Here is a 16,287-nt window from a genome sequence, read left to right as displayed (position 1 = left end):
AAGGAAAATTGACTATGGAGATGGAAGGAGGAAGGTTTTCTCTCGTTCCCTCAGGTATGCAAATTACCCAACTTAATTTGTGTGGTATATGCTTTTCTGTGCTTTGTGCTCTTCTCAGTAATGAGATTAAGAAATCCTTTCATTGTTAATAAGGAACTCAATGGAGGGAGAATGGAGATGAGAGACATATAGATAGAGGCATAATTGGTACCCTGTTCCATTTGAACCATACAGACCTTCAATAAGATCAGGTGCAAGAGAAGGGGGGATAAATGGACGCTGGGACCCAGGTCCTGGCCTTGTCTTCCCTATAGAAAGCTTCCAGCTTCTGCAGTTTTACCTTGAATTTCATGGTCCTTGCATTTCACTCTTTCATGATGATCAGAAGTTCAACATCAAATGATGCCCAAAGTCAAGAAATCCTTCCCAGTAACTATGTCTTTTCCTTGGAATTCCATCCTCCCAATCTCTGACTACTGAAATCCTCCACAATCATCATAGTCCAAATTTAAATGTTACTTCTTGCATACACCTTCCTGGATAACTAGCATCAGAAGCAATTTATTTCCTTCGACCACCTTTACTCCTTTGTGTCAATCTACCGTAGTTATCTCTCCACACGCTGTCTTCGGTTATAGTTACCCTGTGTCTTCCTTGTCCCTTACTCAACTCTAAGCTTTTGGAGTGGAGAGACTGTGCCCTGTATACTTTTATATTCTCTCTTCCGGGCACAACACAGAGCCTAAGAATTGTTAAATAACTTTCATGTAAGGTATACAGTTATCGGGAAAGAGGCCATGGGTAGAGATGTAGAAGTAGGTGCATTATGAATATTGATTAAGGATATTGTTAGTATGGGTCTGGTCATAATACTTTCAGGTATAATCATATTATTAGGAAATTTTTACCCAACCAGTAGATTTATTCCCATATAATATGTTTATTCATCATTCATTCTTTCTATCATTCAAATATAGAAATTTTCCTACTGGGAAATAGACAATAAGGAAGGAAAAGGAGTTCAAAAAATCACAGTGTGATGAACATGAAAGGAAATAAACAGGGTCTTGTGATAAAAAAAATAACAGGGAATGTTCTTTTGATAGGGAGGATAGGAAAGGCCTTTATGGTCACTGTCATATATTTACCCTACTATGATCCCGACTTAACTGAATTTTATTTTTTTTAAGATTTATTTATTTATTTGACAGAGAGAGACACAGTGAGAGAGGAACACAAGCAGGGGGAGTGGGAGAGAGAGAAGCAGGCTTCCCGCTGAGCAGGGAGCCCGATGCGGGGCTCGATCCCAGGACCCTGGGATCATGACCAGAGCTGATGGCAGATGCTTAACAACTGAGGCACCCAGGCGCCCCTAATTCAATTTTAATCTGAAGAGCAATAATAATAAAATCAGTCACAGAATGAGAAGAACAGCCATTCCACTAGTGGGTGTGTTTGTCAACCCAACTTTAGGATTGGTTTCTCTTTGGTCCAACTTCCCAATCTCCCTGCTGCCTTGGGAAAGAGGGGAAGTCAGGGCCCTCCCCTTGCCTCAGGATGGACCCTGCTCCCTCTTCTCCAGCTGAGGATTTGGCAAGCAGAGCAGGAGTTATGAGCTTTGATCTTGCTAGAGACTTGGAGACAGATCAAGACAGAGGCCTCTGAAATAAAGCCCCAGGATGTGAGGAGCTGGGGAAGAGATGGAGACAGAAGTTCACAAAGAGAGAGGCTAATTGCTGTCACAGAGACTCCCTCTCACCTCCCACCTCAACGGGTTCTGGGCTCTGTTCTCCTTGGGGGAGATAGTCAGGGCTTTTGGGCTTCTGGTTGGGGGAGATATCCCCTGAGTGACTTTCGAGACCCCTACCCTCTGCCGCAGTCATTCCTGGATCCCTGCTCCAAGGTTGAAGACAACCCAGGCTGTGAGGAGCAGGCCATCCACCAGTGTCTCAACAGCCTCAGCTAGGTCTTTCATTACCAGGGCCTTCTTTTGGCTAATTTCCTGCCCCCTCCTCCAGCCACAAGTTGGTAGCATTAGCTTCTGGGTCTTGCAGATCAGTGGTCACATTAGAAAAGGCTTGGGAGTGGGTAACAGGAATCTGAGACTGGTACCTGGCACTTTTACATCCACTCACCCTTTCCTGACCCTGCTTCCTGTTGGGACATGTTTTGGTCAGTCCCAAGTTCAAGACTAATGGTTCCCCTTCTCATGAAGGCCTTGACCTTGGTGGAGTTGGGGATAATGTTCTATACATTTCACTCCCTGTACTTGTGCTTCTTCAGTCTTTTGATGCTCCTCCTGCAACCTGTCTCTCCCTCCCTCCCAACATTTTCACTCATCTCTACCCCCTGCCTGGTCAGTTCTTCCTGCCTTCTTTCTATGTCAGTTTGCTTGTTTTCCTCTCAACCTTCTTTATCTATGATTCCAACCTTGAGGAGATGTGAGGATGAGCTTTAAGGGCAGCATCTATGAGGAAGTGGGTTTTGGACACAGCAAGAGGCATGGTGGTCAGACATCAGGATGAACCTAATAGACACTGACAAAGTGGCTCAGTGCTTCCTGACCCATTTTCCCTAATGGATGGGGTGAGATGCAAGTGACAGAGACTTAAATAAAATTGCTTGGATTAAGGGGTCAACAAGCCCTCTTTACCTGATATGTAGACTTAACAATATCCTAATTATGAGGAATCATTGGCAAGTGGGAGAAGATCCGTTTGGGGACATGGGTGTCCCCAAGTGCATCCTCTCTCCAGTCATAAGGAAAGTGGGGCATCCACTCCTTCCACAAGTTCACAGTTAACCCCATGGAGTGGGGTACACTCGGGCTTTTAAGAACCGATTTTGTTATCCCAGTCGCATAGACCTATTAAAGGTGATAGTCGAATCACATAATTGTCAGGGAATCCAACCTATTTTTATGTTGTTCAAGTAATCATATGCCCATGGGGTCCCATTATTATCCCCACAGAGTGACAAGCATGAAAATTGCCTGCACATGAACTATTATGGCAATTTCTCTGAAGTTTACCTCAAATTGTCTAGCTTAGGCAAACAGCAAACATTCAAAGACAGTTAAGCAGAACTAGAATTTAACATCCACAAAAGTGTGTTTGAAACATAACTTTTCTCTCTAAAATCACCCTCATTTCCAAAGAAAGCCAAATTGAGACCTCATTTGAAAAACAAGCCCAATTTTAACAAAGCTGGCCTAATTATTTAAATAAGCCCAGCAAGAATAGCGATAGACCTTATAGATTCTTTCAAACTTGCTTCACTGGAACCTTTCAGAAGGAATCTCTAGACTGAACTTTTAACAAAGAGGCCAGAAGCCAAACCTGCCATCAGACTTGCCTTCAATACCTGTAGATTTGTGTGAATTCCTCTTCTCCACGTCCCCCAAATATCCTGAGGTTTCCTGCACTTGGCAGGAAGTGACATTCTTTACCCACCTGGTAAGGCTGCTGGGCACTCTGTAAGCAAGGGATCTGGCCAACTTTTCCAAGGGGCTTTATTGACTCTCTAAAGTAACCTTAGTTCCTTAACGCTGTCTAGTCTATCTGAGTCTATGCTTGTCTCTCTCAAATATGACATTCCAGTCATGAGCCTTGGTAAAGTAACAAATGTTTCCACTGGTGTCCTGTTACAAGGAGAACAGATTCTTACTGAACTTCTGGAAACAAATGCAATTGTCATAAAAGAAAGAATACTCACGGACAGTTTCCGAATTTGGAGCGTTCAGGTGGAGAAAAATGTTAAAGGTTTCAATTTGTTCACAAGAGAATATTTTATCATGTTTCTATAAGTCATGGGTATCTTAAGAGAAAGTCTATTTAAATCTGATAGAGCCAACATAGAGAACCAGCAACATTTCAAACAAGGTCACAAAAACTATAACCATCTTCCTCGATTTATTCAGCCCCATGTTCCTAATTCTCGTTCTGTTTGAATGCAGCTTTTCCATTAGTTCCAGAAAATCTTACCCAGTTTAGTTTTATGATTTTAAAGATATCAAAACCCTGTATTTGTCAAAAGTCCTTTCCATGAATCTCCTCGAAGAGGAAACACATTTTGTCAGAGCCTCACAACAGTAAATATAAATAACAGAAGACTCAAAAATGGACATGGTAAGAATTCACTATAATGCAGTTGTCAGGAAATCTGGTTATTTCTGTGACACACAACATTTCAATAATAGAATGTCAGGTGATAACTCTATACCAGGACATATTCCCAGCCTGCAGGGCCGTTCTGAGCCTCCTCACCAGGGACACATGGGTGTCCTTTAGGGCGGGTCTCAGTGTTGAGAATTGCCCAATGTTCTCTGAGGCTGGAGAAGAAGGTGAGGACCCAGCGGGGAAACAGTATTTCCAGTGGAAAACCAGGTGGATGTGGGCAGACACAGTGGAGGACGCGCCTCCTCTCACACGGCTCTGAAGGGTCATTGTGAAGGAGACACTTGCAACGTGTGACCGAAGGGGACATTCCTGGTGGCTGCTGGAGCCCCAGTGTCATTTTTCTGTGTTTCTGTTACAACCAGGTGGCCGTGCTCCCAGGATCATCCCCAGCCTGGTGCTGGAGGGGGAGGCCTGGCATGGCCTGAAATACTTGGTCGAGGGGTCCTGCCCTTGGGGAGCTGACAGTCCCCTCCCTGCCCACTCATATGCACAGTAACCCGGTGACACTCACCCAGCACAGACCCACAAGTGCAAAGGACTAGGGCAAATTCAGAATCAGAGCTGGTTAGTTCATCAGGGTAGGCTGCCCGGAGGAGGGGAGTCATGAGTGGTGTAGAAGGAGAAACCCAGCAGGGCGGGGAATGGAGGAGGAGAAGAGGAAGAGAACCCCCCTCTGTTGCTTCTGAAGCAGGATGAGCCAACCCTAAGCCAGGCAGGAGCCAGCTGTGCTGGCCTGGAATAAACAGCTGGATTGGGGAACCAGCAGGAAGGGGCAGGGAGGGAGGCAGATGTTCAGAGCCAGGCTGGGGGTTCTGAAGTTGCTGGCATTGGAATTGAGGCCACTGGAGGGAGCCCTGAGATGTGTTAGGCAGTGATGTGTATGTGCACAGTTGTCTGGAGACGTGTGCGCCCAAGTGAGCATGTCCTCTGTGTGCGTGTCTGTGTGTGCGTGTGTGTGTGTGTGTGTGTGTGTGTGTGTATGTTTCTCTAGTTCTAGCATTTACCAACCATAGCTCTAAGGAAGTCCTTTTTAAGTGTTGTCTAAATTTCTTTTGCTGAAATTAAGTCCATCTCTTTAGTGGAGGCACTATCTAAAGTCCAGGATCTGGTTCAAAGTGTTTCATAAAAAAATGTGTGTCTATGGGGGAGGAAGAAGGTAAAGGGTAGAACTTGAAGAAGAAATTTAAGTACCAAGCTCCTGGCTTTAATTACTAGGAAGCCCTGGACATTCTGAACTTTATTACACTTTATATCCATGCAGGTGGAATGACCCGGTGTGTTTTGCTCCCTGGTTTTCTCTGCTGGACTTTCTCTGGTTCCCTGTCAACCTTCCCTCCTGTTACTAATGAAACTCCTTGGGCTCTAGCTGTAACCAGATATGTGGCCTCTGGGACCCTGCAGGGAAGGGGGCCAAGAGAACAATTTCGCTTTAGATTGCTTGATTTAATGTTCTTAGGGCCTCCCCTGGCCCTGAGAGGAGCTCGAAGAAAGCCTGTAGAGCTTTCAGAGCCCCAAGAAAGCCTGTAGAAAAAGCAGGGTCCAGCTTGCCAGGTTAATTCTTACATCTTCACACACTTGGCTGATTCCTTCATCACTTGTCCCTTAAAACCTAGATTCAAGCATGTACACTGGCCTCGAGGTCGCTATTGTCTGCCTCAGTTTCTCCTTTTGTGGGTGTCATATGTGTATTTGTGGGGCCCTTTAGTGAGGATCTGCTTGAAGACATTGATCCTGACTGCTCAGAACGTGTCTACACTCTTGACCCCCAATTAATGGACAGTCACTAGTAGGTTATTTTGTTCATACTGTGTGGTGCTTCTTCAGCTCTCAATGCAGACCCAGTCCCAGGCCTGAACCTCTCCTCCCTCTCCTCCATGGGATCCCTAACCAGTCTGTCCCAGCACCTTCTCCAGACCTTACCAGCCCCCCTTGCCTGACTGCCTCAGTTTCTCTTCCTCCTTGGCCCCCACTCCCCTGCACTGGGTCTGCCAGGCTGCGTGACCTCTGAGAAATCAGGGCTGAGCTCAGGCCTCTTGTGATGGCAGCATTGTTGGGGGAGGGAAGGGGAGGCAGTGTCCTTACCCATTTGGAGCCTCTGGGACCCCAGGTGGGCACTGGGAGGGAGCCTGGGGCAGCCCTGGCAGCAGCCTCGCCCTCTCAGCTTTCTGGGCCCATCGAGCAGCTGCAGCTCCTGAGAGGGGCCCAGGCTCAGCAGGAGCCAGGTGAGAGGGAAGAGGCTCCTGGAGCCAATATGCAGCCCCCTCCCTGGCCTGGCTCCCCCTCCTGCTGCACACCTGCCTCCTTCTCTCTCTCTGTCTGCTCCCTTCCCCTCCTCCCTGCAGCCCTGGCTTCTCCCTGCCTTTTTTTTTTTTTTTTTTTTAAGACTTTATTTATTTATTTGAGAGAGAGAATGAGCAGTGGGGAGGGGCAGCGGGGGAGAGAGAGAGAGAGAGAGAGAGAGAGAGAAGCAGGCTCCCTGCTGAGCACGGAGCCCGATGCGGGACTTGATCCCAGGACCGGGGAGACCATGACCTGAGCTGAAGGCAGACACTTACCTGAGCCACCCAGGCACCCCTCTCCCTGCCATCTTGGCCTCCTTCACCTTCATCTCTGTCAGCACATCTGTCTGTCTGTGGGCCTGTCTGTCTGTCTCTTTGACTCCAGATATTCTGTGGTCTGAGATGTCCCAGGACTGGGTCTGCCCTCAGCTCTCCGTTCTGGCTGTCCCTCCCTCAGTGTCTGAGAGTCTCTCTTCCCATCACATCTGTGTGAGTCTCACCCTGGGAGCCTTTCAGTGTCTCCCCTGCATCTCCTCCTGTCTGTCTCCTGTGCTGCCTCCCCCTTCCCTGGTCCCTCTCTGCCCACCCTCTTGGCTCTCTCCCTGCTTCTCTTATCTCTGTGTCTCTAAGCCTCTCCCCCTGTCTCTGCCCCCCTCTTCCATTTTCCCACCCCTCAAGGTTCAGATACTTCATATAAAATCACCTAGATGGACTCTAACTGCCAGGTCCCCCATCTGTGCCCCCTCCTCCAGGAGAGACTTACGGTCCCTACTCTGCATCCCCCAGCCCTGGGCCAGTTCTCTTCATCACCTGGTGACTGGGGGCCCTGACGTTGTCCCCAGCCTCCTACCCTCTACCCAGCAGGCAGTGAATAGCACAGGGAGAAGGGGGAGCAGAATGCTCTGGGGACCAGATGCAGGGATAGACAGACCCTCCCCTGAACCTACCCTTTTTGCCCTCAACAGATGCACATCTGGGGAAATCCCAGCTTGAGGCAGCGGAGACAGCCTAGGACTGTTGGAACAGACACAGATCGAACACCCAGATGCCCCTTCCCTACTGTCCTGTCGTGACACCCATCCAGCCAATCCTGCCTGTCTCCTTTGCCTCTAGGAATTCTGGCTCTGTAGTCTTGGCTGGGCCACTGTCCACTCCCGAGCATAACACCTGGATCTTGGTCCATGCTTAGTGGAGATGTGTTAGGGCAGGGTCGGTGTGATTTGTAGGTGTTCCTCAGGCGAAGGGTCTTCCTGAGATCTGGGGCAATTCTTTCTGTTCCAAGTTCAATGCTTTGTCTTAGTATAGTTAGTAAAGACTCTGTCCCTTTAGGGACCTGCTGCTACCCCTCTCTCCTCTCCCTCCACCTCCACCTGTCTTTAAGGAACCTGTTTTGGGTTTAAAGGACTCTCAGCACTATCAGGTAGAAGCAGTGATGCCCCTTTTCCTTGAGACCAATGGCTTCTTGGGCCCATCACTTGTGGATTCAACCCTGGGTCTCTAAGTAGACCCCACCTTCTCCAGTTCTGAGAAGTCTTGCCTCTGTTTGAAGATTAATGGTCCTGAAAGGAGCAGGCACCTTCCTTTGGTCACTGCTTCAGGGTCTTGTGAGTACTACATTTTGAATATCTGGAACAGGAAGTTCTCTAAGAAGTGACTCTATCTTCTTCGTTACTTCCCCCAGCAGACTGCTCAATGTATATTCAGTTAGAGTATGCTATGAACGCTGAATGACTGTCTCAGGAATCCTCCTGGTGAAGTTTAAGCCAGAACCTTTTTGGTTTTATTCCTGGAGTTACAGGAAAAGTGGGTGAGAAGGCTGGGATGGATGGCGGTGGTAGAGGAATTTAGTAGAAGATTCTTGGAGAGGCGGTTGGCGGGGGGCGGGGGCGGGGAGGGAAGGGTGCTTCTGTCTTTGTTTACAGGACTGCTGAGTAGTCGCTTTAGCTGGACCTGGGACTGGCCTCCAAATCAGCACAGGCTGGGCTCCACCTGGCTCCCCACACTCTCCTCTTGCCAGCCAGGAACTCCTTCATACACAGGACCCTAGAAAGCTTGTCTACCTCTAAATTCACATTTTGCTGCCAACAAAGTCTCCGGAAAAGTCCCATTTAAGCCCTCAGTCCACCTCCTCACCCATGCAGAGCCTTAGTCTTCCATTGCCCACCTCAGCTTTATCCTAGGAGTCTAGCTAAACACCTCCTTCACCCTTCCCCACCCTTCTCATGTATCTGCCTCCCAATTGCCCCAACTCTCTGAGGCTCAGCCTTGCTAGGACCCTACCTCCCAAGGGCCCCGCCTCCCAGAGGGCCTGGCTTCCCAAGGGCTCCAACTCCCCGAGGGCCCAGCTGAGCTCCACTCCAAGTCCTGACTCTTTGGCCAAGTTCCTTACCTGTCCCTGGGTTTGGCTTGCACTTTCTTCTCAAGTCTTTCTCCTCTGAGACCAAAAAAGCCCATTGGTAAGTGATTTCTTGTGTTTATAGAGTTGGCAAGAAAGCTGAGACAGAGCCAGAGTAGAAGAAGGCTGGGCTTGGAGTGCCACTGGCTGTGGCAGCCGTTGGCATTTGAGCAGAGTGTATTTCTTGGAACCAGAGCTAGTCTTTGGATTGGGGATGCAGACCAGAGGCCTTGAAAGTTTAGGAAGGGCAGGTAAATTTGCTGGGATCAGAGTGATTTGGAGACCTCCACTCTGTTCTCCTTCAGACCAGAGGTTCTCAACTCTGCTGAAGAAAATATGAGTTAAGGGAGGTTATTCCTTGGTGCTTCTCCTCCAGTTCCTTCCTACCTGTTTGCCTTGCTGTCCTTCCTGGCCTTTCCCTTATGACCTGCTGCAGAGCTTGCTTTCTTCACTTTTTCCTTTCCCACAGGCCCCAGCACACAGTATGCTTACTTATACATGTTCTTTGAATGAATGAAGATTCTTCCAACTGGCTTTGTTGCCTCCTTCATGTTTTCCCATGCTTTCTCACTTGAGATCTGAAAGTCTCTTTATTTTATACTCTTAGGGAGAGCATTGGTGTGGACAGTTTGATAAAGTGGTCCACCATCAGGATAGAGGATTTGAGAATCTTGTTCCTCCGTGCTCAAGGAGCGAGATATCTATTTTTACAGCTGCTAAAGGTATCTCCTTTCCTTTCTTATCTAATTTTAAAAAAGCTGTTGTGGGGATGGATTATACGCCAGGTCACGCTGTAGGAGGAAAGATTACCAAGTTCCCCTGGGGTGTGGCTTCCTACTGGTCTTAAAACACTGGGTCTCTAAGAGGCAGTTTGCTGTTATCACAAAACATATTTGCAACTCTTTAATTCGAAAGGCCCTTGGGTCCAATGAGCAGTTGGTGGGGGGGCTGCCATGCCTTCAAGTCTTGGTTGCACCTAGTAATATTTACTTGCAGAATTAGGGTTTCTATCCTCATTGAGAAACATGAAGCAGGTTCTACCTTGAGGAGGTTTTATTTTAGAAAGGGAGACAACGGCTTCTTGCAAGTAACAGGCAAACAGAATACAGTACAAAGGAAGACCATAGAAGGGACGATGCCTGGTAAGTGATCCATTTGGTAAAGTTGTTCTCAGAAGACTCCTGGGAGATAATTTGGGATATTTATTTTCTTTAGTATGAGCTGAAGTTGGTTGCTTCAGCCTTCTTTCCAACCTTTCAGGGAAGCTATGTGACCTTTCCTTCTCTTTCCCCTAGGGGAGAAGTTACACATTTATTACTCCTGCAATGGTTTCTCTTTCTTTTCCTTTTCTGCACAGACCAAAGCTGAGAATTATTATTATTATTTATATTATATCTTAATATCTAGATCTGTATCAATATCTGTAGCATATATTTACCTGGATCTGTCTAGCTGGGCAAACTGGATTTATGGTTCAAGGTGTGGTGGAGTTTGTGTTTTTGGTGGAGGGCATGGAAGGAAGGCCTAAAAGAGGCTCTATTTATTGGATCATGGCCAAAGCTGAAGATGTAGCTTGAACTGATGTTTTCCTGGGAAACAGTTATATACAATGCCAAGATGGGGTAATTCCCCCCTCTTCCATGCAGACTTCTCAGGCTGACCCACAGTGCACAGAAGATTCTCGCTAGTTCTGTCAACACCAGAAACTGAGGTCCTTACTGCTCTTACCTTCCATCAACTAGGAAGCCATCTGGGATCTTGACATGCCCTTGCCCTGACTGTTCATTTCTTACTTAGGAATATCCTTCCACATTCATAGTTCATGTTTCTTTTATCTATTTTGGTAGGGCAGGTGTTCACAAAATGCCCTTAATTGTATGTTCCCAGAGAGGGGAATTCTCTGCCACCATTGTCTTGCACTGTGTGTAACTAAGTGAGTGAGTGATGATTTGGGGGTAATGATGGTGGTGTTGATAATTTAGGGGGAAGAAAAATTTTGTTTTTGCTTGAGTTCTTTTGCAAAAGAATCACTGTGGTGCCTGAATTTTCTAATTTGGAATTTGCCTTTGCATTCATTTACACTTAGTTGAAATCACCTTTAATAGATTGAATCCAATCTTTCCCAGTTAGAAACTTTTTGTGGTTTCTACTTGAGGGACCATCAGATTTCTCATTTTAGACCCAACACAAAGTACACTGAACATATCTGTGGTTATTTACGGACCATACAGGAAAAATGGTAGCAAATACAGAAAATTCTGTTTTTTTTGAGAGCTTATACTATAAATGGGCATTTCATGGATACTTCTTCATCCTCCTGAAACAAGTGAAATCCTATTCTACACACCATTCAATCTGTTGACTATTAACACTCCTCCATTCCGCAAGCTAGCTTTACATGTCATTATTGCAGTTTGAGTCTCATGTCATGTTGCCTAATGCCAAAGCATTAGATGGCTTATTTTCCAAATAAAGTAAAGCAGTGAAAGTAATAAAACTCAGTGTTGTGCATATGTTCAGTAGTTGCACATCAAGGGGATGACACTGGAGGAAATCACAATCAGCTGACTTAGGCTACTTCCTCTCTACTTTCACTTTGTTGTGATGAAAGAGATTTGGACCTTGGTTATTGTGTCAGATCTCTGACATTGCCAAACTGGGTGTAGATCCTAGGCGTACTTCTTTGGCTGTGGCCAGTTAACTCTTTGCATACCAGGCTTCAGCTGGGGAAGGAAAGGCAAGCTGAAAAGCAGTATGAGACAGAAGCTCTGCTCCTCAGTCCACCTCACCACCTGCTACTCCTACTCTCTTCCCTAACTGGGTGTTCTCCCAGGGCAAAGTACAAAGCCAGGGAGTTATACCACTGCACATTAATGAGGGGAGAGAAGGGAGTAAGGGAGCATACTGGAGAGAGCATATACTTCTCCGAAGTTGTGGCCAGAGAAGCTTGGGGAAGGAGGGTCTTGTTGAACAGGATTTGGAAAGAGTGTTCTAGGCAGAGAGGGACAGTCTCTGTGAGCGCTGATGTTAACGCCAGCAAGATGTACATGTGTGGGGAAAGATTTGTCTTGTTGAAGCAGGAGCGACAGAAAAGGTTAATAGTAGGAGTAAGTGGTCAGTCCCATTGTTTCTGGACATACTTGGGGTTTTCTTCATTTCAAACTAAAATAGAAAGACAATCCTTTATCTTCTCTGTTGTTCTTCCTATTCAAATAGCATGTTCAGAATACTCATTATTTCTTATCTCAAGTCCATATTTGTTAATAACTTTAAACAAATAGTAAGGAGATCCAAAACCAGACAACATTTTCTGTACTGATGCTTGATATCCATTGGTCTTTGTGCTTATATCCATGGGTAATGAGAAATATTAACAATGCTCTAGGCACTGTGATCTGACAACTGGTCACAGACATGGTTCACAATGGGAAACACCAATGTCCATTTTATGTATTCTACTAGGTCATGTCTCTGGTTGCAAATAACAACCAAGCCAGAATGGTCAGTCTTACATGGCTGAAGTCCTATTACCAGCATTGCTTTGCTATTTTAGCTCTGAAAAGGAATTTATCATATTTTGGAGTGGCTGTCCAGCTGACATTTTTCTGGCACTGGTTTTTCTGGGTTAAGGATATAGAGAACATTGCCATTATCTGGCAAGCATTCCCAGTCTGCTCTTGATTGGCAGCCAAGTCTAGGGAGCAAAGGGCCAAGGGAATTAGGAAGCTTAAAAAGATGTTTTGTTAAACTATCCTTGTTAAACCGGCACCATCTGCCTTCCTACCCTCCTTTGTTACATCTGGGGATGTCCTTTGGGACAGGTGTTTCCTAATGGTGCGTGTTGGCAGCATCAGGAAGTCATGGGTGATGACTGAGGTTTGAGAAGCCCAAACTGGAGATATTTAAGTTGTCAGGGAAATTGCAACAATCTTCCTGCCATTGGGCTCCCATTTTAGAAAATGTCTCTTCCCCACCCCCATCTTCCTTTCCACAATGAGAATCAAAGTTTCATTTTCTTTTCTAGCACTCCCTAACTGCATGAACATGGGGTTTTTTCTTCTTAAGAATGAGGTAGTGACTAGGGCGCCTGGGTGGCTCAGATGGTTAAGCGTCTGCCTTTGGCTCAGGTCATGATCCCAGGGTCCTGGGATCGAGTCCCGCATCGGGCTCCCTGCTCCTTGGGAGCCTGCTTCTCCCTCTGCTTCTCTCTCTCTCTCTCTCTCTCTCTCTCCCTCTCCCCCTCTCCCCCTCTGTCTCTCATGAATAAAAGAAAAAAAGAATGAGGTAGTGACTAGAAAAGATTTGGAATAGAATGATGAAAAAAATAGGATGATGAAAAAAGTATCAGGACAGTGACTTATGTTTGGCATCTAGAGATCTATTTCCCTATATTTCAACTAAAAGCCAAGCAAGAGGAGATGGGTAAAAGTCATGAGCAGGAATTACAATTACCTGTAAAATCATATCTGGGAACTATTGACGTAGATATGGGTGTGCTTTGGAATATTTCTTGGCATTTAAAAGGATAGTCTGGAAACATTTTGGTCCTGATTATGTTTGGATTCTAATAAGATAATGTTTAGATGAAGACTCAGATTTAAGATTCCAGTACTTTAGCTCTGGCCCATCAGTATCTATTCGGGAGGAAAGGGAAGACATCAGCAGAGGGTGACCTGAGCACAAAGGTAAGAACTGGCTTAAATACTCCTTTACTAGCCATGCCCTAGAGTCTTGACTCTTTAGAAGGTAGGGTGCTGTAGTAGAAAGAACATGGTCTTTGAAGTAAAAAAGAACCAAGGTCAAATTCCAGCTCGTCTTTTTACTGGCTATATGAGTTTGAGACAGTTGTCTGAACTCTCAGTGTGTAAAGTGGAACGATAATACTTATTTCTTTGGGCTGTTCTGGGGGTTAAATGAAATAAAATATGTGCATTATTTATACATCAACAAATTCTGATTCTGTTTCGCCCTTCTTTCCATGTATCCCTGAATTTTGCACATATACCTCGTACCCCAAATTGCCAGATACCATTTTTCTCTGCCTCCAGCCTCTGCACATGTTCCCAGGGCCTCTAGAGTCAGGGCCCTGGTTTATTATTTTGTGGTAGTCCCACAAAATGATAGTAAGAGTATGGACTTTTTATAACAATACAAACATAAGCCAACATTGTGGTTTCTTGCCAGGCATTTTTGCTTGCTTGTAACTTTAGTTATAAGTCAAAGACAGGGATGTTGTAACCTCCCATCCGCTCCTCTGATCTAAAGTTCGTGATCTGGGGCTAGATCATTCTGGGTGAGGATTTGGTTCCAACCAAAAGTGATGGCAAGCTTGTTTATAAAGGGCATTTAGGGAAGGAGAAACCATAACCTTTACTAATGGGACATTCTTGTTTTCCTCCCACCTTTTTAGTTTGAAAAATATCCAAACGGCAGAAGTTGCAAGAATAGTATAATTAACACCCAAATATTATTCACCAGTATTGACCAACTGTTAAAATTTTGGCACATTTGCTTGCTCTCTCCAATGTGTGTGTGTGTGTGTGGGTGTGTGTGTGTGTGTAAAATATGGTCCATATTCTAAGTTTATTAATTGTCCAATTTTTTTAAGTAACACGTTTCTCCCTGATCCAGATGCAATCCAGGGTTCTTGCATCTCACAATGATGTCTATTTATTGTGCTTTAATCTACAACAGTTCCTCATCCTGTCATCCCTGACATTGGCAGTTCTGAACAGCACAGTTCGGTTGTTTCATAGAGTCAATGTTCTTTGGAAAGTTGTTTTGTAGACTGATCATTTTTATCATTAAATTCAAGTTACACATTTTGAGCAGGAATGTTATATAAGAACATTCTTAACAACAATGAGTGCCATGTTGACAGGGAACACATCTTTTTCCTCCCCGTTTTCTCTGTAGCATTAAGCACTAGGACTGGCATTTAGGAGGTGCTTAGGATTTATTGAATGAATACATGGATGAATGACCTAAGACTGTCACTGCCACTGAGGTCTATTACTTTTCTACTTGAGGAGAGGAGGAAGAGCAGACTTCTATATTCTAGTTCCATTTTTATTATGTATGTTTGAAGGTTAAAGGTAACCCAGGACTTATGTAAAGAGCCCACAAAGAAGGGAAATGAGATGGGGATTATGACATAAGGCAAGTGTGGAGTCTCTTTACCCTGGGGGTGGGTGGTGATCATACTATGTTGAGAGTGGAGGATGAATAAGGTGGTCCTCAGCTGGAAAGAAACACAGCACACAGAAGCTAGGAGCACATGGCCTGTATTCTTGCTGAGAGAAATTGGTTCTTTAGATTTCCAGATTTTACTATACTTCCCTTCCCTAACCCTCATTTGAATCCTAAGAATGTCATTGTGAAAACTCATTTCTGTCTCTCCACCTATCCTAGTGTGGGCAACACCATAATTCTCTCCTTCTCTACCCTACATCTCCCCCTGCAACAAACACACACAAGTGTGTATTTTCTAACATTTATAAATGGTGGTTGGGCAGCCATTCTCTCCAGATTATTTGTGTTGAGAAAGTATATAGCTCCTTGGACTTCTCATTTGGATGTAGAATCTTTCATTCCTCTTTTCAAGGGGAAGTGAGGTCATGAGAGCTACTCTTTGCCTCACAGAAATGTGTTTTCAGGCCTCCCTTTGGGGATCCTATGTCAGATATTTCTGACAGTTCTTCCTGAGACATCTCAGGCTTGGGACTGGATTCATCTATTTAATTCTACACTTGTTGAATGCCTGATTCACACGGTTCCTCTCCCCTTCCTGGGAGCCTGTCTACCCTTTTCTTTGCAGTCCTTAATTTCACCAGGATCCAGAAAAAGCACCCTTTGTCTCCATCCCAGCTCTTGATTATCCACAATAATGGTGGGAATAACCTAAAATAGTGAATGATACTAAAATGACTTTTGTTTGATATTAAACTGATTGAGTTCTGCCTAGAATTAATCTAGAAAGTGAGTAGTTACAATCAAAGCAATCCATCATGTCACTCTCCCGTGGGTGGCCTCATGTGAAACAGTCACTTTTTGTAGTGTCTCCATCACACCCAGAGTAACAACCAAAGTCCTCACTGTGACACTCACACCCAACTTGAAGGATCTCGCTTCCTGCTTTTTCTCTGACCTTATCCCCTCCTGCTTCCCTCTTACTCTGCCCTGGCCCCACAGGCCTCCTTGTTATTCCCCCAAAATAGCTAAGTACCATTTCACACCTGTTAGGTAGCTATTAAATAAACATAATACAACGAGTGTTAGCGAGGATGTGGAGAAATTGGGACGCTTGCACATTGCTGGTGGGAATGTAAAATGGGGCAGCTGCTGTGAAAACAGTATGGTGATTTCTCAAAAAATTAAGTATACACTTACCATATGATCCAGCCATCCCACTTCTGGGTATATATCCGAAGGAATC

The 16,287-nt window shown here is 45.3% G+C and overlaps 1 long non-coding RNA gene across 2 annotated transcripts in view; it reads left to right on the top strand.

Moving 5' to 3' along the window:
- Positions 1-16,287, top strand: part of LOC148161309 (uncharacterized) — a 63,624-nt gene that overhangs the window by 24,991 nt on the left and 22,346 nt on the right. The gene's annotated exons all lie outside the window — the stretch shown is intronic.

This window comes from Eumetopias jubatus, unplaced genomic scaffold (genome assembly GCF_037043125.1).
Source record: "Eumetopias jubatus isolate StellerSeaLion01/CBP00866 unplaced genomic scaffold, mEumJub1_p1.0 scaffold_226, whole genome shotgun sequence".
Lineage (NCBI taxonomy): Eukaryota > Metazoa > Chordata > Mammalia > Carnivora > Otariidae > Eumetopias > Eumetopias jubatus.
The sequence above is the reverse complement of the archived record's forward strand: the minus strand, read 5'-3'. Positions and strand labels throughout refer to the sequence as shown.